Source organism: Hyla sarda, chromosome 2, assembly GCF_029499605.1.
Source record: "Hyla sarda isolate aHylSar1 chromosome 2, aHylSar1.hap1, whole genome shotgun sequence".
In the NCBI taxonomy this organism is placed as follows: domain Eukaryota; kingdom Metazoa; phylum Chordata; class Amphibia; order Anura; family Hylidae; genus Hyla; species Hyla sarda.
In genome coordinates, this window is record NC_079190.1 from 343,328,670 (window position 1) to 343,352,678 (window position 24,009).

The 24,009-nt window shown below is 40.9% G+C and overlaps 2 long non-coding RNA genes across 3 annotated transcripts in view; one reads left to right on the top strand and one right to left on the bottom strand.

Annotated features, from left to right (window-relative positions):
* The window catches only part of LOC130356510 (uncharacterized), a 58,448-nt gene extending 53,084 nt beyond the window's left edge, over positions 1 to 5,364 (top strand). For both annotated transcript variants that reach the window (XR_008888902.1, XR_008888901.1), the window contains 2 exons: positions 1,490 to 2,597; positions 5,163 to 5,364. This is a non-coding gene — a long non-coding RNA (uncharacterized LOC130356510). The remainder of the gene's footprint in view (positions 1 to 1,489; positions 2,598 to 5,162) is intronic.
* LOC130356511 (uncharacterized) overlaps positions 1 to 24,009 on the bottom strand; it is a 48,505-nt gene that overhangs the window by 4,648 nt on the left and 19,848 nt on the right. The window lies entirely within an intron of this gene.

Here is a 24,009-nt window from a genome sequence, read left to right on the forward strand (position 1 = left end):
GCCGCAGCAGTAATGGATATATTCGCCATGAGCGGGTGCTTTATTCCCACAACATGGCGGATATATCCATCAGGAGCCTTAACTATCACAGACAGATGCGTTATACTGCCAGCCGACCAAGGACTAATCAGAGTGGTCCCTGGTGCAGCCAATAACTTGTAGGAGTGCGGTATATAAATGGGGTCACTTGTGGAGGTGGTGGTACTGTTCTGCCCTGAAAGCCAAATGGCGCTCCTCTCCTTCTGAGTCCTACCACGCGGCCATGGAACCATATATGCCCAAAGCGGGGGTATTTCCGAACATGGGACAAGCAGCTAAATAAAATATAGCATTTCTTTCAATATCAGAAGTGATGTACAAAAAATATGCCCCCCAAATGATGCATTTGTGAAAAATTGCAATTTTTGAATTTTTAACACTGACTTTGTAATAATTCCTGCCAAAAAACTATGGTGTTAAAATACTCACTGTACCCCCTAGCGAATACCTTGAGGGGTCTAGTTTTTAAAATGGGGTCATTTGGAGGGGTGTTCCTATGTTCCACTACCTTTTAATTTCTGCAAACCTTGCATAGCACATAAAAAAAGATGTACTTTTCAAATTTTCAAAATTTTCAAAATTTCAAGTTAAATTGTTAGGCTTCTAACTAATTTAAAATGTTAATTAAAAACTAAAAAATGACGTCAAAATAAAGTAGACATCTGAAAGTATAAGTTTCATAAACTATTTGGTCAGTATGTATAAATATATGCAACCAATTAGTGTTAAAATAGCAAAAAATCATAATTTTTTTGTAAAAATTTCATGATTTTTTGCATTGTAAAAAAAAAACTACAAATGATATCGGCTTACTTTTACTATGTACATGAAGGACAACTTGTGACAAAAAAACAGTGTCAGAATTATCGTGATTGGCAAAACGTTATCAGAGTTATTCTCTAATAAAGACAGACATCCCCGATTTGAAAAAACAGGCCTGGTCTTTCAGGGGCGTACAGGTTTATTTGCATTGGTCCTTAAGGGGTTAATGTGAACATACCCAAATGATGCCAAAAACATGTTTTCGATACGTCTTTTTTTGGTTACTTTTCCTTTAAAGCCTCCTCAATGTTCTGTGTTGCATTTCCTCTCTATACTTGTACACAGCCTATTTGATTCTACCCTGTAGACTGCCTTGTACATAGTCTCTCTCCAGCCTGTGTGAGCTGCCCTCCACAGTTTATTCCTCCCTTCTACTATCTGAGCTAATATCTACTATCCTTGGTATTATCTGTTAATATAAATTGTAGGGTAAAATTGAAAAAAATTAAATAAATAAAAAACATTTTGCTACTTCAATTATGTTATCTTTATTCTGTAGGGCAATTCAATTACAAAAATACCCAATTTATATAGTTTTAAATTTTTTTTTTAAACTACTTTTTGTGAAATAATTAGTTTGTTAAAATTGTCCTCTTTTGACCCCTATAACTCTTTTATTTTTCCGTAGAAAGGACTGCATGAGTGTTCTTATGACATATGGTAGAGGAGGAAAAGGAGGGACCTCTGCCCAACAGCTCTGGAAGAACTGCAATTTAGAGATGAAGCCTCCAGAGCAGAAAATCTGATGCAAAATACCACATATCAATTATACAGTATAATGACCAGAAAAAGTTCTGTTCTGAAAAGTTACCTGAAATGACAGGGAGGTTTTTAGTGGCCGAGCATTTGTAAACAAACCAAAAATGAAGCAGTAGAAGGAATCTTTGTCATGTACAGTGACACTGCAAGGTGTTCAGAATCTTAGATCCCAAAACACAGTTGCTGTTGGGAACAGTGTAACTTCCATTGAGAATCTGAATGTTGACATTAAGACATCACTGGAATTAAGAAAGCCAACAGTGATCAGACTACATTTGTCAACACAAGCTTACATATCGGCAACAACATGTCAAACTGGATGTATCTTTATCGTCTTGGAAAGTTGGAGACACAAAGTCACAGAGCTGACCTGTCTCATAGGTTTAGCTGCTTGGAGCTAAAATGCAGAAGACAAAATAACATCAATGTCAAGGACCATACAAATAAGCTGTCAGAGAAAAAATTATCCGGTACTCTATGAAGAGAAAACATGCATTGAAATATTGAACTACAGTGACCCCCCCGACCTACGATGGCCCCGACATACGATAATTTCAAGATACGATGGCCTCTCAGAAGCCATCGCATGTTGAAGGCAGCATCAACATACAATGCTTTTCTATGTCGGGCCATCACATAAACGGCTATCAGGCAGCGCAGACTGCTTCAGCTGTCACCGGATAGCCATTTACAGTGCCCCGTGTGGTCCGCTGATGATCACTTACCTGTCCTCGGGGCTCCAACGCGTCCTCTTCGGGATCCCCTGCATCGTCGGCGCTCTCCATCACGTCGCTGCGCACGCCGTCCCGTCATCCAATAGGAGCGGCATGCACAGCAACGTGATGGCGGTGACGGAGAGAGAGGATGTCGGGGAAGCAGAGGCCTTGCCGGAGCGTCGATGACACCACGGGGACGCGGCGACAGCGATGGAAGGAAACATCCAGGGCAGCGGTGACGGTCCGGAGCGGCGGGGACACGTGAGTATAACTTCCTATACCAGTGGTCTTCAACCTGCGGACCTCAAGATGTTGCATAGCTACAACTCCCAGCATGCCCGGACAGCCGTTGGCTGTCCGGGCATGCTGGGTGTTGTAGATTTGCAACATCTGGAGGTCCGCAGGTTGTAGACCACTGTCCTATACTTTACATTGCACGGATCCCTCAACATACGATGGTTTCCACAAACGATGGTCCATTTGGAACGGATTATCATCGTATGTTGAGGGACCACTGTATAAGATCAGCAGTTATTTCTCTTCTCTGACAGAAGGTAGCCCAGTAAAAAAAAAGGGAATAATTGTACTGCTTTATTGAGCCTAACAACCACTATGAATATGGATCCCAAAGGACGATATGTAATTGCCAGAGGCTGTGTTTATGGCTCAGGAAACATAAATTTTCATCCTTTTAAAGATTAGGCCACCAAATAAATAATGTTTTATGTCACCTGCTAGTTTAAAGTCATGAATTCATTTTAAACTTGCCGGTTCTAAAACGTGAAGATTACCTTATGAGTCCATGCTTTACTTTGAAAAGTCACGGATACATCATAACAAGAAATAGGTCAGTCTTATCTTTCTCTTATAACTTCATTTAAGTCTTAATGGATTACCCCCAGGAAATAGGAAGAAATCATTTTTGGTGGTACGGTTGGGGAGGAGTCATTGAAAAACAGCCAAGATGAAGCAGCAGCCTTACCGTTTCAGGAACCAGACTTATATGAGATCACAAAGATCAAATGATTATGGTAGAAACTCCACCAAGCTTGACAGAAAGATAACATTTTACACACCTGACAATTTCTAGATCAAGATAAAGTTATAACCACTGTTAGATGAGCCGTTCCGTCTAAATTATGTCTTTATTCCTTTATAGGAGAAATACAAATGAGCACTAAATCTAAGGGTATCCTAAATCTTTCTCTTCTTTGTGATAAAATTGTCACAATTCAACAGTATAACGCATCCACTTCTAAATACCCTCTAGGTTTTCAGCCTTTATTTCAATTCTGGATGTAGAAGCTGGAGTTAAGGAACCACTGCACAGTGATCTCCAAACTGTGGCCCTCCAGATGTTGCAATACTACAAATCCCAGCATGCCCAAAGTTTTGCAAGATCTGGAGGGATACAGTTTAGAGACCACTGTGTAGTGGTCTCAAACTGTAGCCCTCCAGCTGTTGCAAAACTACATATTCCAGCATGCCCAAACAGCTGTCTGGGCATGCTGGGAGTTGTAGTTTTGCAACATCTGGAGGGCTACAGTTTGGAGATCACTGTATAGTGGTCTCAAACTGTACCCTCCAGATGTTGCTAGGTAACTCACCGGCTTCCGTAGGATCCAGGGAGCCAGCCGAACGACATCTCCGCTTGCCGATCACAGTCGCCCGCTGCCTCCGGATGGGTAAGTGGATCTTTTGCCGTTGGTCCTCTTCGGTTTCCCCATTCTGCCCCGCCTATTGTGGGTGGGCAGGACGGGGAAAACAAAAGTTAACCCGACCCCCGACCCCGATCTGCTATTGGTTGTCACTTCTGGCGACCAATAGCAGGGATAGGAGGGGTGGCACCCCTGCCACCTTACTCCTATCCCTTCAGGGGGATCGTAGGTGTCTTAGACAACCGCGATTCCCCTTATATTCCGGGTCACAATAGACCCGTATGACCCGGAATATGTGCAAATCGCAGGTGTGAATTCACCTGCGATTTGTGCCGATCGCCGACATGGGGGGTCTGATGACCCCCCTGGGCATTTGCGCGGGTTGCCTGCTGATCGATATCAGCAGTCACCCTGGTCCGGTCCCCGCCTGGCGTGCGGCGGGGACCGAAATTCCCACGGCCGTACAGGTACTCCCTAGGTCCTTAAGTACCAGGGACCAAAGGCATACCTGTACGCCCTGGGTCCCTATGTGGTTAATGTCATCCATTTTTTTCAATCAGTTTTTGATCCATTTTTTTTTTTATCCGTTTTTACTTCTGAGCATACTCAGAACAAAAAAAAAATATTTTGGTTAATTAACTGAACAATAACAGATTCAAACGGATACAAATGGATAACATCCATTTGCATTCGTTATTGTCGTTTTTTTTTTTGTTTTTTTTTTAAAGTCGTTTTTTTTTTGACGGGAGAATATCGGGACAGGTCTAGACGGCCGTGTTAATGCAGCCTTATAACTGTAATTTTTTACCTTTTTTTTTTTATTTGTAAAATATGGTTTGGCTTTATTGTGTAAAATGTACAAAAACCTAAAAAAAAAGCATCCCAAAAAATCTAGTCTTATTTTTGCATTATCCATAGACTCTGTTAATCTCTTTGAGTCAACTGCGTTTAACCTTATCCAATGCACTCAGTGTTGACCTTTCTTGCACAATAATTTACTTCCTCTCAGCAAATTCAGCTCCAGTTACCTTTTTGCTTTCCAAATTATTGTCACTTTGTCTATGCACTTTAATTTGCTGATGTTAGCAAAACCAAAAGTAAAAACATATTTTTTTTAATCTTTCGATGCTCTGTTATTTTTTTGTGTTTTTCTTCCACCCCTCTAAAGGCCGGTGCTTTGTGGACTTGTATAAAGAAAGATGTCCTATTGAAAATCAAAGTTAAAGGACCACTGGAAGTTTGCCCAAGGGAAGTTAGTACTTGGCAAGAGAATCAACAGCTAATCAAAACCGTCTGTGTGTTCCGCACATTTCGAGATTATATTCATGTGAAAGGAGTAAAAAGAAAATGTTTGGCTTGAATAAAACTGTTGCCGCATAATTGTTTTTCCTTTGATTTTTAATTTGCGAGTATTCAAAGCACAGTTAGATTAATTTGCCCATCCCAATGTAGTTCTGCATATTTTGTCAATCTAATTTGCCTGTATGTGTTTTGCAATTACACTGGATTAGTATATTTAAACTGGAGGTTGTTCACACTGCCTAGAAAACATCTGGTTATATTTGAATTAACAATTCACTAATAAAACAATATCTTTAAGGGGGTGCTCCACTGGAAAACATTATATATATTTTTTTTTTAAATAAACTGGTGCCAGAAAGTTAAACAGATTTGTAAATGACTTCTATTAAAAAATGTTAATCCTTCTAGTACTTATGAGCTGCTGTTATGATCCACAGGAAGTTCTTTTCTTTTTGAATTTCCTTTCTCCCTTACCACAGTGCTCTCTGCTGACACACCTCTGTCCATTATAGGAACTGTCCAGAGCAGGAGAGGTTTTCTATGGGGATTTGCTACTACACAGAGTGTACTGTGGTCAGACAGAAAGGAAATTCAAAAAGAAAAGAACTTCCTGTGGATCATAACAGCAGCTGATAAGTACTGGAAGGATTAAGATTTTTTAACCTCTTAAGGATGCAGAGCATACCTGTACGCCCTGCGCCCGGTCCAGGTGTTTAAAACGGGGTCACGCCATGACCCCGCATCACACTGGGTCGGTCCCTGCTGCTGTTCATATAGTCGGGACCCTGGGGAGCTATAACACTGGGAAAAAAATGTGAAAAAATAAGTTAAGAAAAGTCATTTAACCCCTTCCCTAATAAAAATTTGAATCCCCCTCTTTTCCCATAAAAAAAACTGTGTAAATAAAAATAAGCATATGTGGTATCACCACGTGCGTAAATGTCCGATCTATAAAAATATATCGTTAATTAAACCGCACGGTCAATGGTGTACGCGCAAAAAAATTCCAAAGTCCAAAATAGCATATTTTTGGTCACTTTTTATTTCATAAAAAAATTTATAAAAAGCGATCAAAAAATCAGATCAATGTAAAAACTTCAGAACACAGCGCAAAATATGAGCCCTCATACCAGCCCGTACGTGGAAAAATAAAAAAGTTATAGGGGTCAGAAGATGAGAATTTTAAATGTATACATTTTCCTGCATGTAGTTATGATTTTTTTCAGAAGTACAAAGAAAAATCAACCCTATATAAGTAGGGTATCATTTTAACCGTATGGACCTACAGAATAAAGGTAAGGTGTTATTTTTACCGAAATATGCACTGCATAGAAACGGAAGCCCCCAAAAGTTACAAAATGACATTTTTTCTTCAATTTTGTTGCACAATGAATTTTTTTTCCGTTTTGCCATAGATTTTTGGGTAAAATGACTAATGCCACTGCAAAGTAGAATTGGTGGTGTAAAAAAATAAGCCATCATATGGAATATTATGTGCAAAATTGAAAGCATTATGATTTTTAGAAGGTGATGAGGAAAAAATGAAAATGCAAAAACGGAAAAACGCAGAGTCCTTAAGGGGTTAATAGAAGTAATTTACAAATCTGCTTTACTTTCTGGCACCAGTTGATTTATTTTATTTTTTTTTCCAAAGGAGTACCCCTTTAATTAACTAGTGACTGTGGTTCCCTGGTTTTTGGCATTTTTATCATTGTATCAGTATATGTTTGAATGGCCTAGAAGAAAGGTCGACCAAGGTGGCAGTATTCAAAAAGGAGTCACAAAGGAGTAGGTTTAATCTCTATTGTACGTAAATAAAAAAAATTTGTACGTGAATTTTTTTTTTTAAGTGATGCTATTTTGGAGTATCTCAATGAAAATAAATGGATGACTCCATATCAGCTTGAGTTTAACCCCTTAAGGACTGATCCCTTTTTCACCTTAAGGACTCGGACATTTTTTGCAAATCTGACCACTGTCACTTTAAACATTAATAACTCTGGAATGCTTTTAGTTATCATTCTGATTCCGAGATTGTTTTTTCGTGACATATTCTACTTTAACATAGTGGTAAAATTTTGTGGTAACTTGCATCCTTTCTTGGTGAAAAATCCCAAAATTTGATGAAAAATGTGAAAATTTTGCATTTTTCTAACTTTGAAGCTCTCTGCTTGTAAGGAAAATGGATATTCCAAATAATTTTTTTTTTAATTCACATAAACAATATGTCTACTTTATGTTTGCATCATAAAATTGATGAGTTTTTACTTTTGGAAGACACCAGAGGGCTTCAAAGTTCCGCAGCAATTTTCAAATTTTTCACAAAATTTTGAAACTCGCTTTTTTTCAGGGACCAGTTCAGGTTTGAACTGCATAGGGGTGGACATAGGGGAATTCTACGCCAGTGATTCCCAAACAGGGTGCTTCCAGCTGTTGTAAAACTCCCAGCATGCCTGGACAGTCAGTGGCTGTCTGGCAATACTGGGAGTAGTTGTTTTGCAACAGCTGGTGGCTCCGTTTTGGAAACCGTGGAGTACCAGACGTTTTTCATTTTTATTGGGGAGGGGAGGGGGGCTGTGTAGGGGTATGTGTATATGTAGTGTTTTTTACTTTTTATTTTATTTTTTGTGGTAGTGTAGTGTAGTGTTTTTAGGGTACAGTCGCACGGGCGGGGGGGGGGGGTTCACAGTAGTTTCTCGCTGGAAGTTTGAGCTGTTGCAGAAAATTTGCCGCAGCTCAAACTTGCAGCCCGATACTTACTGTAAGCCTCCGCCCATGTGAGTGTACCCTGTACATTCACATTGGGGGGGGGGGGGACATCCAGCTGTTGCAAAACTACAACTCCCAGCATGCGCTGACATACTGTACATGCTGAGAGTTTTAGTTTTGCAACAGCTGTAGGCACACTGGTTATGTATCACTGAGTTTGTGACCTTACTCAGTGTTTCAAAACCAGTGTGCCTCCAGCTGTTGCAAAACTACAACTCCCAGCATGTACGGTGCATGGTGTAAGGTGACTGCTGGGAGTTGTAGTTTGCAACAGCTTTTAGGCACACCGGTCGTGAAACACTGAGTTAGGTAAAAAAAAAACTGAGTTTCACAACCAGTGTGCCTTCAGCTGTTGCAAAACTACAACTCTCAGCAGTCACCGACAGCCAATGGGCATGCTGGGAGTTGTAGTTATGCAACCAGCAGATGCACCACTACAACTCCCAGCATGCACTTTAGCTGTTTGTGCAAGCTGGGAGTTGTAGTTATACAACAGCTGAAGGTACACTTTTCCATAGAAAAAAATGTGCCTCCAGCTGTTGCAAAACCATAAGTCCCAGCATGCCCATAAGGGAATGCTGGGAGTTGTGGTGGTCTGCCTCCTGCTGTTGCATAACTACAGCTCCCAGCATGCCCTTTTTGCATGCTGGGAACTGTTGCTAAGCAACAGCAGGAGGCTGTAACTCACCTCCTGCTGCTGCTCCGTCGCAGGACTGTCCCTCGCCGCCGCCGTCGCTCCTGGGGCCCCGATCCCAACATGGACGCCGGGGATCGGGGTCCCCAGCACCCTGGGTCGTCTTCCCGCACCCGCTCACGTCCTCCGGAAGAGGGGCGGAGCGGGTGCGGGAGTGACACCCGCAGCAGGCGCCCTGATTGGTCGGCTGGTAATCCGGCCGACGAATCAGGGTGATCGTGAGGTGGCAACAGTGCCACCTCACCCCTGCTGACTATGGCTGTTCGGGGCCGTCAGAGACGGCCCCGATCAGCCAGTGATTCCGGGTCACCGGGTCACTGGAGACCCGATTGACCCGGAATCGCTGCAGATCGCTGGACTGAATTGTCGGCCATCGCCAACATGGGGGTGCATAATGACCCCCCTGGGCGATATGCCGGGATGCCTGCTGAATGATTTCAGCAGGCATCTGGCTCCGGTCCCCAACCGGCTAGCGGTGGGGACCGGAATTCCCACGGGCGTATGGATACGCCCTGCGTCCTTAAGGACTCGGAATGCAGGGCGTATCCATACGCCCTGCGTCCTTAAGAGGTTAAAGGGGTATTCCAGGAAAAAACTTTTTTATATATATCAACTGGCTCCAGAAAGTTAAACAGATTTGTAAATTACTTCTATTAGAAAATCTTAATCCTTTCAGTACTTATGAGCTTGTGAAGTTAAGGTTGTTCTTTTCTGTCTAAATCCTCTCTGATGACACCTGTCTCGGGAAACGCCCAGTTTAGAAGAGGTTTGCTATGGGGATTTGCTTCTAAACTGGGCGTTTCCTGAGACAGGTGTCATCAGAGAGGATTTAGACAGAAAAGAACAACCTTAACTTCAGAAGCTCATAAGTACTGAAAGGATTAAGATTTTTTAATAGAAGTAATTTACAAATCTGTTTAACTTTCTGGAGCCAGTGGTTATATAAGAAAAAGTTTTTTCCTGGAATACCCCTTTAAGATCAGTCCTGTCAAACTAACCTGATCAGTTTTTATGAGGAGCTGAGCTCAAGACTGGACCAGGGGCAAGATGTCATATATGTTGAATTTTCCAAGGCCTTTATACAGTGACTCCTAAAGGTTGGTACATTAATTGAGAATGCTTGAGCTGGGGAATAATACAAAAAAGCAGCTAATCTCATTGATTTCAATTACTTGACAGGAGTCACCTATAGACCCCATTCGGGATGTATGCGCTATGTTAAGGTGACTCAAAAGAGCTGTCTGCACTTACTTTATACGTATAATACAGTGCCAATATTAAAGTGGTTATTCAGTGGGGTCAGGGAAGGGTTTACAATTTTGCCCATTGCACATGATATAAAAAAAAATAAACATTAACTTACCTCCCACATGTTCCCACGGTGCCTCCGGTGTCCTCCTCTTTTTCCTGGCTACAATTCTCTACTTGCCAGAAATTTAGACCCTTGGGCCCAGAGTGACATCAGGGATTGCTGGATCGCAGTCGGGGAATGGAGCGGAACACCAGAGGCACCGCAAGAACGTCGGTGTTAAGTAAATGTTTATTTCTATGTATCATGTGCAATGGGCAAAATTGAACCCCACCTCATGTTAGATAACCTCTTTAACTATCAGGAATTTCTAAGAAAAACAATATATATTAACAACCTTAAAAAGTTTTTTTTTTTTTTTTTATATCTATCACTTTACATGTGATCATCAAAAAACATTTTTTCTAAGCAAATCCATATTCTATATAATCACCAGCTGACCATTATCAGTGAAAGAGGTGCCTAAAAATTACCTTTTATTTCCATTCTTAAAATTAATAAAAGCAACATATATGTGAATATTGTGCTCGTATTATGTCAGAAAGTACCAAAACAAGGAAAAGAGAGCTGTTAAGATATATCAAGGGAGTGCTATATTGCTGAGACATAAGCACCTCCCCTTCTTTTATTTGAGTATGATAGTTACAACTCAAATAATAGGAATTACTCCCTTAGTCATCCATTACTGGTGACTAGTTCACCCAACGCGTTTCTGTCGCCTGTTTAAACGACGTCATCAGGGGAGTTTAACAGAACATCAAGAGTTACTTAAAAATAGTGTATATGCCAGAGTCCAATGACCCATCAGACAGTCAGAGATTATTTATAATTCTTCTCCACTACTGCCACATATGCTCTCAATACAGGGGATATAATAAACCATATGGGTATGCCCCTTTAGGAAATCCATATTCTCCATTTTTATATATACATGCCAACCTAGTAAACTTGCTAGAATAAGCAAATGGCATATATAAAACCATAAAGCGAGAAAAAAGAAAGGCACTCATTGTTAGCAAACAAAACACTACAGATCAGTTTTATTAAACCCTTAAGGACTTGCACAAGTTTTTTCCTCCTTACCTTTTAAAAAAACATAAATCTTTCAATTTTGCACCTAAAAATCGATATGATGGCTTATTTTTTGCACACTAATTCTACTTTGTAATTACACCAGTCATTTTACCCCCAAAAAATATACGGCTAAATGGACAAAAAAAAAAAAATCATTGTGTGACAAAATTGAAGAAAAAACGCCATTTTGTAAATTTTGGGGGCTTCCAATTCTACGCAGTTCATTTTTCAGTAAAAATGACACCTTATCTTTATTCTGTAGGTCCATACGGTTAAATGATACCCAACTTATATAAGTTTGATAAGTTTGATTTTGTCGGACTTCTGGAAAAAAACATATCTACATGCAGGAAGATTAATATGTTTAAAATTGTCGACTTCTGACCCCTATAACTTTTTTATTTTTCCGCATATGGGGTGGTATGAGGGCTCATTGATCTGACTTTTTGATCGCTTTTATAAATTTTTTCATGACATAAAAAGTGACCAAAAATACGCTATGTTGGAGTTTGGAATTTTTTTGCGCATATGCCAAAAAATGTAACCGTGCGGTTTAATTAACTATATATTTTTATAATTCGGACATTTCCACATGTGGCGATACCACATACGTTTATTTTTATTTACACAGTTTTTTGTTTTTTTTTTTAAATGGGAAAAGGGGGGTGATTCAAACTTTTATTAGGGAAGGGGTTAAATGATTAACTTCATTAACTTTTTTTTTTTGCAATGTTATAGCCCAACACTGCACACACTGATCTTTTACATTGATCCTTGTTATCCCATAGGATAACATTGATCAATGATTCTGCAGCTTAACTGCTCATGCCTGGATCTCAGGCACGGAGCAGTCATTCGGCGATCGGACACACAGGAGGAAGGTAGGGAACCTCCTTGTGTGCTCCAGCTGTTCGGGACGCCGCGGCGGTCCCGAACAGCCGACTGAGCTAACTGGGGGTAGTTTACTTTAACTTTAGACGCGGCGATCAACTTTGAACGCCACGTCTAAAGGGTTAATACCACCATCAGTGCTGTGCTATTAGCCACGGGCTGTGGCCCCGCGTTATAGAAAGGGAGTACAGGTACGCCCTTAGACCTTAAGAGGTTAACCATTTTCTATAATTTTATGTAACTGTTGTGGTGATAGGGTGTTAAATTTAAAAATCCAATAATTTCCCTGTGGCATAAAAATTTAAATCTCACTCACCCTTCCCTTATTTTCTGATACAGTGATAGACTTGGCTCACTTTGCTTACTAAAATTATGCTGTTTGTTAAATCTATGGTTATGCATGCATTCTACAGGATGGGCCATTTATATGGATACACCTTAATAAAATGGGAATGGTTGGTGATATTAACTTCCTGTTTGTGGAACATTAGTATATGTGAGGGGGGAAACTTTTTAAGATGGGTGGTGACCATGGTGGCCATTTTGAAGTCGGCCATTTTGAATCCAACTTTAGTTTTTTCAATAGGAAGAGGGTCATGTGACAAATCAAACTTATTGGGAATTTCACAAAAAAAAAAAAAAACAATGATGTGCTTGGTTTTAACGTAACTTTATTCTTTCATGAGTTATTTACAAGTTTCTGACCACTTATAAAATGTGTTCAATGTGCTGCCCATTGTGTTGGATTGTCAATGCAACCCTCTTCTCCCACTCTTCAAACACTGATAGCAACACCGCAGAAGAAATGCTAGCACAGGCATCCAGTATCCGTAGTTTCAGGTGCTGCAGAATGGGCAAAACAAAAATTGGAACAGGACCCTCAGTTTACGCAGAAGATTTTGTTCAGTGATGAGGCAAACTTTTATGTGAATGGGGAAGTTAACAAACAAAACCACCGCTATTGGTCTGACACTAACCCACATTGGATAGATCCCTCCAAGACTGTTGGAACACAAAAACTGATGGTATGGTGTGGTATATGGGGTACAAAGATGGGGCCATCAATGGAAACCTCAAGGCCACTGGATATGCGAAATTGCTACATGATGATGTGTTTTCCTCTTTATGCACTGAAGCTGGCGCGTTCCCTGAGTTTTTCCAGCAAGATGGTGCACCACCACATTATGGGTGTCAGGTCCGAGCATTCCTAGATGAACAGTTTCCTGGAAAGTGGATTGATCGTCGTGGGCCAGTTATTTGGCCCCCAAGGTCTCCTGATCTGACCCCCTTAGACTTTTATCTTTGGGGTCCTCTGAAGGCAATTGTCTATGCTGTGAAGATACGAGATGTGCAGCACCTGAAACTACGGATACTGGAAGCATGTGCTAGCATTTCTCCTGCGGTGTTGCTATCAGTGTGTGAAGAGTGGGAGAAGAGGGTTGCATTGACAATCCAACACAATGGGCAGCACATTGAACGCATTTTATACGTGGTCAGAAAAACCAAACACATCATTGTTTTTCTTGTGAAATTCCCAATAAGTTTGATGTGTCACATGACCCTCTTCCTATTGAAAAAACAAAAGTTGGATTCAAAATGGCCAACTTTAAAAGGGCCGCCATGGTCACCACCCATCTTGAAAAGTTTCCCCCCTCACATATACTAATGGGCCACAAATAGGAAGTTAATATCACGAACCATTCCCATTTTATTAAGGTGTATCCATATAAATGGCCCAACCTGTATAACTAATAGTGTGTTTCTCCCCACGTATGGAGGCCAGAAGGGCAATCCAGTATGCACTTTACATATTTACTACTGGCACAAGCCATAATGAAAATAAGTAATTTTATGACTTATTTTGTCTGCGTTACAGTTGCGAAAAAGGTTGAGAACCGCTGCTCTACTGTACAGAACAATCTTGTCTTTGCAGCTATTGCCTGTGTGTCTCTGCACTGAAAATACAGGAAATGTGGTCAGAAAATGCAGGGCTCTGTGCAGGCTCCTGGCTTGTCAATCAGCCTGCTGTGAGCCAGGGGTATGTCACATAGCCTCAGTGCACAGAGCAGCCAGTTGTCAGCTCTGAGGAATGAGGGAGGAAGTTCCTACATGAGATGTGAGGACAAGAAAGGTAACACATGCTCCTCCTAAATGAACTACACACAGTGTGAGCAACATAAATAAGGGACTTTGGAGCTATAAAAGAATGAAAACCAGAATTTAAGCACACGGACAGGATCATCACCAGTTGCTTGGTATGTGTATATGAAAATTGGGAATATTTAGTTACTCAGAAATATATAATTTTTTTTTTTAAACAATAAAATGTAAAGTAGCTTTCTGTAAAATATTCTTAGGATAGGCATAAATTTAAAAAAAACACACTAATATGGAATAATTTTCTAAAAAAAAAATAAAAAAAACACACCAGAAGTGTTTTTATGTTGACTGACAGATTTTTTTTTTTAGGGTTGTGTATATATTGATTTTCTTAGAAGTACCTGTGTTTCATATAGGCACTGTACTGTACTTATGTAGTAAAGACAATGGCACTATAGTAAATTCCCTAAGATGACTGCGTGGGTTAGTGCAGGAAATGCAGAAGTTGTGCAGGGTTGAATGCATCTTGTGCTACTGTCTGAACAGGCTCCTGGAATGATATAGAGGAGGTACGACTTCTCATGGTTTAGGAATGAGTATAGAGTTAAGTAACGGTTAACAGAGTTGCATAATGTCATTACCGGCAAAGGATCAGCTGGCATGAGTTGGGAGATAACGGCACTCTATTTAAAGCTTAGTGAGGGTACGTTCACACGGGCGGATTACCTGCAGAATTTCCGCATCAGATAATCTGCTACCATTGAATTCAATGGGTCCAAAGGAAAATCTGCAAAACTGCTTCTATTGCGGATTTTCTGATGACCTATTGAAGTCAATGGTAGAATTATCCGCTGCGGATTTTCCGCAGCAAATACGCTGCGGAAATTCCGCAGGTAATCCGCCCGTGTGAACGTACCCTCGAGGTGTATTACGTTTTTATATAGTTGAAAAAGGGGTTATAACCCTGAAACATGTTGGATTGCATTTTATATGTTTTAATGTGTGTTTCTGGAATAATTTCTATTATATGAATTTTCATTAAATGATGTATAAATTTAGTGTGAAAAACTGATTATTTTCCTGTGTACCGAAGTCTGGAACAACCTGCTGGGAGATATATCTCCTGAAAAAACACTATAGGGTAATAGGCTGAACTGGATGGATATTAAAAACAATGTTACTATGTTTAAAGGGGTACTCCACTAGAAAACTTTTTTTTTAATCAACTGGTGCCAGAAAGTTAAAACGATTTGTAAATTACTTCTATTTAAATATCTTAATCCTTCCAGCACTTATCAGCTGCTGTATGTTCCACAGGAAGTTCTTTTCTTTTTGAATTTCCTTTCTGTCCGACCACAGTGCTCTCTGCTGACACCTCTGTCCATTTTAGGAACTATCCAGAGCAGGATAGGTTTGCTATGGGGATTTTTTCCTACTCTGGACAGTTCCTTAAATGGACAGAGATGTCCGCAGAGAGCACTGTGGTCCGACAGAAAGGAAATTCAAAAAGAAAATAATTTCCTGTGGAGCATACAGCAGTTGATAAGTAATGAAAGGATTAAGATTTAAAATAGAAGTCATTTACAAATCTGTTTAACTTTCTGGCACCAGTTGATTTAAAAAAAAAAAATAATAATGTTTTTTAGTGGAGTACCCCTTTAATACCCCTTAAGGACTCAGCGTTTTTCCATTTTTACATTTTCATCTTTTCCTCATCACCTTCTAAAAATCATAACGCTTTCAATTTTGCACCTAAAAATCCATATGATGGCTTATTTTTTGCATCACCAATTATACTTTGCAGTGACATTAGTCATTTTACCAAAAAATCCACAGCGAAACGGAAAAAAAAAATAATTGTGCGACAAAATTGAAGAAAAATTTTCATTTTGTAAATTTTGGGGGCTTTCATTTCTATGCAGTGCATTTTTCGGTAAAAATAACACCTTATCTTTATTCTGTAGGTCCATACGATTAAAATGATACCCTACTTATATAGGTTGGATATTGTCGTACTTCGGAAAAAAATCATAACTACATGCAGGAAAATTTATGTGTTAAAAATTCTCATCTTCTAACCCCTATAACTTTTTTATTTTTCCGTGTACGGGCCAGTATGAGGGCTCATTTTTTGCACTGTGTTCTGAAGTTTTTGTATTGTTTGTATTGTTTTTGTATTGATTGGACTTTTTGATCGCTTTTTAATCATTTTTTCATGAAATAAAAAGGGACCAAAAATACACTATTTCAGACTTTGGAATTTTTTTGCGCGCACGCCATTGACCGTGCAATTTCAATAACAATATTTTTTTTAGTTCAGATATTTTCACACGCGGCGATACCACATATGTTTATTTTTATTTACAGTTTTTTTTATGGGAAAAGGGGGGTGATTCAAACTTTTAATAGGGAAGGGGTTAAATGACCTTTGGTAACTTTTTTTTGCCGTGTTATAGCTCCCATAGGGACCTATAACACTGCACACACTGATCTCCTATGCAGATCCCTGCAAAGCCATAGCTTTGCAGGGATCAGTCAGATAGGGGCTCGATTGCTCAAGCCTGTAGCTCAGGCTTGGAGCAATCAATCCCCGATCGGACGCCGCGGAGAGAGGTAAGGAGACCTCCGCCTGCGTCCCAGCTGATCGGAACATCGCGATGTCCTGATCAGCCCGACTGAGCTGCCGGGAACCGTTTACTTTCGTTTCAGACGCGGCGATCAACTTTGATCGCCGCGTCTGAAGGGTTAACAGCGCGCGGCATGATCGGTGCCGCACGCTGTTAGCCCAGGGTCCCGGCTATGATTAGCAGCCGGGACCGACCCGGTGTGATGCCGTGACCCCGTTTTTCACACCGGGACCGGGCTTAGGGTGTACCGGTACGCCCTAAGTCCTTAAGAGGTTAAGGACGAAGGACGTATATGTAGATTTACACCCGCTCCCACGATATTAAAGGGGCTCAGTTAAGTGCGCTTTATAACAGTGGGTTCCAGTTGCTATCAGCAACCAAGACCCACAGCTAATGCCAGACATTGCTGATTGGGCCGATGTCTGGCATTAACCCCTTAGACACAAAGTTGATTGTGGTGTCTAAAACAGGAAAAAATCTCTCTGCAATAGCTCAGAGGGGCTGATTGGGACACCCACTGTGAAATTGCAGGGTCCCAATCAGCTGATAGGGCAGCTGGAGGTCTCTTATCTTCCTCCTTGTCGACTGATCAGCGCTCCAATGCTGCAGAAAGCCACGATAGCCTAGAGCACCAATAACACTTATCAATGCTGTTCTATAAAGCAACATTGTTCAGTGTTTGCAATCTAACTATTGCAATCAGCTGAGAGGACAGCTGGAGGTGTCTTACCTTCCTCTTCGTCATCCCTTAAAAAAAAAATAAATAAATAAATAAAGTAGTAAAATAAAACTAAACCTATAGGAATTCGGTATCATTTTAAATGTATGGGCCTACAGCAGAGATTCCCAACTGGGGTGCCGCGGGATTTTGCCGTCAAAATAATTTTTTATTTTAAATTTTCCGCCCGGCCTGCCGCGCCTGTGACTCACGGCGCTGCAGGGAGGGAAGGGAAGTATGTGTGCGCTTTGCTGTGCGTGCGCACACAGCGTCCCCCTCCCCCTGCGGCCCAGTGAGCGAGTGCCACAGCGGTGTAGTGACCCGTGCCCCAGAGTCCCCCTCCCCCTGTGGCGCAATGAAAGAGTACCCTGGCGGAGCTCTGCCGGATTCCCATGCCGGTGTCACCCCTTCTTAACCCTGTCCACCCATATGCACCCCCCCCCCCCCCCGTCTCCCATGTACACTCCTCTACACCCCTCTGTCTCCCATGTACACCCCTATACACCCATCTATCTCCCATTTACACCCGTCACCCCCTACCACCCATGTACACTCCTCTACACCCATCTGCCACCAATGTACACTCTTATACACCCATCTGTCACCAATGTACACTCCTCTACACCCCGTCACCCATGTACACTCCTCTACACCCCGTCACCCATGTACACTCCTCTACACCCCGTCACCCATGTACACTTCTCTAAACCCCTCTGCCACCCATGTACACTCCTCTACACTCCTGCCACCCATGTTCACTCCTGTCCACCCCCAACACCCCTTTGTCACCCATGTACACTCCTCTGCCACCCATGTACACTCCTGTCCACCCCCAACACCTTTGTCACCCATGTACACTCTTCTACACCCCTCTGTTACCCATTTACACTCCTCTACACCCCTCTGCCACCCATGTACACTCCTCTACACCCCTCTGCCACACATGTACACTCTTCTACACCCATGTACACTCCTGTCCACCCCCAATACATTTGTCACCCATGTACACTCTTCTACACCCCTCTGCCACCCATGTACACTCCTCTGCTACCCATGTACACTCTTCTACTACCCTCTGCCACCCATGTACACTCCTCTGCTACCCATGTACACTCTTCTACACCCCTCTGCCACCCATGTACTCTTCAACACCCCTCTGCCACCCATGTACACTCTTCTACACCCATGTACACACCTGTCCACCCCCAACACCTTTGTCACCCATGTACACTCTTCTACACCCCTCTGCCACCCATGTACACTCCTCTGCTACCCATGTGCACTCTTCTACACCCCTCTGTTACCCATTTACACTCTTCTACACCCCTCTGCCACCCATGTACACTCCTCTACACCCCTCTGCCACCCATTTACACTCTTCTACACCCCTCTGCCACCCATGTACACTCTTCTACACCCCTTTGTCACCCATGTACACTCCTACACCCCTCCGTCACCCATGTAAAAAAAAGTGCTGAGCCTAATAGGTTTGTTTTGCAGGTTTAACGGTGAAGAATTGTGGCTGGAGGAAATTGTCATGATGGCCGGGCCAGATGGAGAAGAAAAGGGAACGACGCTGATTAGAGAAGACGTCATTTGTGAGTTGGTGTCCAAAAGTGTCTGCGACGCTATTCCCTTTTTTTCTTTTTTTTTTTTGCTCGTCAACTTCGGTCGGGGTACGAAATAGGGGTGCGAAATAGGGGTGCCCAGAGCTGAAAAAGGTTGGGAAACACTGGCCTACAAAATAAAGATAATGGCCCTGATTTACTAAGAGTCGAGTGTCGTTTTCTTTGTGGGTTTTAATTCCCTACATTTTTTTTCCATGCTATTTACTAAGGTTTCCCTACACTTTGCACTTTTCCCTACATTTTTTTTTTCACGTGCTCTGATCTGTGGGGTTTCCCGCAAAGCCACTACATTTTCTGTGGAAACCTTAGTAAATATGTTGGGTTTTTGTGAAAATGTCAGTGCCACGCCCCCTTTTTGGCAACCACGCCTACTTTCCTGGTGGTCACGCCTCTTTTTTGGGTTTTCTCAGTAAAATAAAGTGTTAGTCTGTTTTTTCAAAACTGGCACACGACCCGACAAAACATGTTAGGTTTACAATGGTAAATCAGGGTCAATGTGTTGTTTTTGACACTGAAAAGTGTACTCTGTGAAACAGAAGCCCCCAAAAGTTGCTAAACGGTGGGGGCTTTTTCAATTTTTTTAATATTTACTGAATATTTGGTGGTAAAATGAGTTATGTCATTACAAAGTACATTAAATGGTGCAAAAAACAAGCCCTCATATGGGCCAGTAGGTGGAAAATTGGAAGCGTTATGATTATGTAAGTGGGGGGAGGAAAAACAAAAGTGCAAAAATGAAAAATTCCTGCATCTTTAACCCCTTAAGGACTCAGCCCATTTTGGCCTTAAGGACTCAGACAATTTAATTTTTACGTTTTCATTTTTTCCTCCTCGCCTTCTAAAAATCATAACTTTTATATTTTCATCCACAGACTAGTATGAGGGCTTGTTTTTTGCGCGACCAGTTGTCCTTTGTAATGACATAACTCATTATATCATAAAATGTATGGCGCAACCAAAAAACACTATTTTTGTGGGGAAATTAAAACGAAAAACGCAATTTTGCTAATTTTGGAAGGTTTCGTTTTCACGCCGTACAATTTATGGTAAAAATGATGTGTGTTCTTTATTCTGAGGGTCAATATGATTAAAATGATACCCATTATTACATACTTTTCTATTATTGTTGCGCTTAAAAAAAAAAATCACAAACTTTTTAACCAAATTAGTACGTTTATAATCCCTTTATTTTAATGACCTCTAACTTTTTTATTTTTCCGTATAAGCGGCGGTATGGGGGCTCATTTTTTGCGCCATGATCTGTACTTTTTTTTGATACCACATTTGCATATAAAAAACTTAATAAATTTTTTTATAATTTTTTTTAAATAAAATGTATTAAAAAAGTAGGAATTTTGGACTTTTTTTTTTCGTTCACGACGTTCACCGTACGGGATCATTAACATTTTATTTTAATAGTTTGGACATTTACGCACACGGCGATACCAAATATGTCTATAAAAAAAAAAAATTACGCTTTTTGGGGGTAAAGTAGGAAAAAACGGACGTTTTTATTGGGGAGGGGATTTTTCACTTTTTTTTACTTTTACTTTTTTTTTTTTTACACTTGAATAGCCCCATTGGGGACTATTCATAGCAATACCATGATTGCTAATACTGATCTGTTCTATGTATAGGACATAGAACAGATCAGTGTTATCGACTATCTTCTGCTCTGGTCTGCTCGATCACAGACCAGAGCAGGAGACGCCGGGAGCCGGACAGAGGAAGGAGAGGGGACCTCCGTGCGGTGTTCTGAATGATCAGATCCCCGCAGCAGCGCTGCGGGCGATCCAATCATTCATTCAAATCGCGCACTGCCGCAGATGCCGGGATCTGTATTGATCCCGGCACCTGAGGGGTTAATGGCGGACGCCCGCGAGATCGCGGGCGTCGGCCATTGCCAGCGGGTCCCTGGCTGCGATCAGCAACCGGGATCAGCCGCGCTTGACACGGGCATCGCTTCGATGCCCGCTGTTATGCACTGGACGTAAATGTACGTCCTGGTGCGTTAAGTACCACCGCACCAGGACGTACATTTACGTCCTGCGTCCTTAAGGGGTTAAAAGGAAATCTGTCATCAGTTTCACTTGCACTAACCTATTGGTACAGACAGGTAGTGCAGGCAACACTGATGACAAATATGCATGCTGGGAGTTGTAGTTTTGCAACATCTGGAGGTCTGTAGGTTGAAGACCACTAATCTAGATAATACCATTATATATACAGTACAGACCAAAAGTTTGGAAACAACTTCTCATTCAGAGTTTTCTTTATTTTCATGACTATGAAAATTGTAGATTCACACTGAAGGCATCAAAACTATGAATTAACACGTGGAATTATAGACATAAAAAAGTGTGAAACAACTGAAAATATGTCATATTCTAGGTTCTTCAAAGTAGCCACCTTTTGCTTTGATTACTGCTTTTCACGCTCATTCTCTTGATGAGCTTCAAGAGGTAGTCACCTGAAATGGTCTTCCAACAGTCTTGAAGGAGTTCCCAGAGATGCTTAGCACTTGTTGGCCCTTTTTGCCTTCACTCTGCGGTCCAGCTGACCCCAAACCATCTCGATTGGGTTCAGGTCCGGTGACTGTGGAGGCCAGGTCATCTGGCGCAGCACCCCATCACTCTCCTTCTTGGTCAAATAGCCCTTACACAGCCTGGAGGGGTGTTTGAGGTCATTGTCCTGTTGAAAAATAAATGATGGTTCAACTAAACGGAAACCGGATGGAATAGCATGCCGCTGCAAGATGCTGTGGTAGCCATGCTGGTTCAGTATGCCTTCAATTTTGAATAAATCCCCAACAGTGTCACCAGCAAAGCACCCCCACACCATCACACCTCCTCCTCCACACCAGCACACCTGTGAAGTGAAAACCATTTCAGGTGACTACCTCTTGAAGCTCAACAAGAGTGTGCAAAGCAGTAATCAAAGCAAAAGGTGGCTACTTTGAAGAACCTAGAATATGACATATTTTCAGTTGTATCACACTTTTTTTGTTATGTCTATAATTCCACATGTGTTAATTCATAGTTTTGATGCCTTCAATGCGAATCTACAATTTTCATAGTCATGAAAATAAAGAAAACTCTGAATGAGAAGGTGTGTCCAAACTTTTGGTCTGTACTGTATTTCTGTAATATACATTGGTTGGAAATGTGTATATCTTTGGGTAAAATACAAATATACATATAATGTTATGATCTACATTTTATTAAAAGTTTTTGCAAATTACAGTTCCCATTTAAAAAGTAAGATATATTCAACCCAAAACTTTCTGTAAAAATGAATGCTTCAGATTTTTTCCTTTGCGTTTATGAAGGTCAGCCGTTGTTTTCTGCTATATTTATTTCTTGTTTCAATGAATTATAGTACATCAACAGATTTCTACATTATTTTTCCAGATTTACTTTCAGAAGTGACCTTGACAAATAAATACATGCTGGTGCACTCATTGCAGAGCAGAAAGATGATAGTGGTTCATTTTGAATTGTATATGCCTTTCACATTTTATTTCTGTTTATTGTATTTTGTTGTTCGTCATAAAGCCCCTTGAACTCACCATCTGCCTTTGGTTTATTTTTCCACGTGTTTATCTCTTCTGCAGTTTGAGAGTTTATCTGTTCTTCAGTTGAACATTATAAAAAGGACTGCCACAAGAATTTTCTTATACAATTGAGTGGAAATAGTGAAATTAGAATTGTATAGTAAGGCATTCATAGCACAGTACAAAATATGGAATGTCTGTTTCCGAGTCTCAGTACAATGATATCATGATTATTATGCATGGCATGTTTTTCTTCCTTTTAATCATGTTTATTCAATCTTACTTAATAGTACAGTAACATGTCATGCACAATAATCATGATATTGTATTAGTACAATTTAATATGTCTTATTATTTTATCTGTCCAGAGCAACAGTTTCCAACCCAAGATACGCATATCCAAATCTGTAATGTGGCTGCAACTATTGTTCATTGCATCTAAAGTGGCCACGGCGTAAGCTGCCCCACCTTAAGGTGGCAGAGGGCATCATGGTAAGGAATGAGCAGTGGCTAGAGTTGCCAACCCGCTTCTGAGAGAGCATTCATCATGCAGCAGCAGCAGCATACATACACCATGAATAGCTGGCCTTCCCCTCCTTGGTGTGCTCTATATTCCTCACTGTGCGACTTTCCTTCTACACTCTTTACACCCTCCATTTATTTTTTTTTTGGCTTCTTTCACCCTGCCCATCCTGTCCTATGCAGTCAGTGGCTGGAGGTCTAGGATAGAATGTCCCATTATTGGAGAAGTCTCATTTTGGGAAAACTGCCTAGTTTTCCTATAGAAACCAATAAAAGGATAGCTTTTATTTTTCATATTGCTCTGGTAAAATGAAATCTGAGCTCCGATTAGTTTCTATGGGCAAATCAGATAAATTTTGTGGCAGATTAAGAAATCTTGGTTATTGTTTTATGGAAAGTGCAGGGCCTCATGGGTGGTACATGCCTCAGGTATTTCCTCTAGTGTGCCATACACAATTTTTTCTGGCATGCAAAAAAAAATTAAAAAAATATTAAGAGAGATTATTTTTATTTTGTCGGATGACCACAAGTCAACCTGGTTTTTGGCTGTGTTGCAAATGCTATTTGTGTCCCTATCTTTAGTGTCTGTATGAATAATTGTAGAGTTTCTTAGATCTAAAGAAACCCTTGTTAATATTTGCTGGTTAAGGAAATGGAGGAAATCATATTAAATGAACTGTGAAAGGATTTGTAAGTTATAGTAGTTCAGCTTTTGAAGATTTATAAATATCAATTAGCTGTGCTTGAGCGCTGATCAAGAAATTGATAGTGATGGGTTATGTTTATACCAAGCCATGGTCAGGTAGACCAAGAAAGTAACATTTGCTG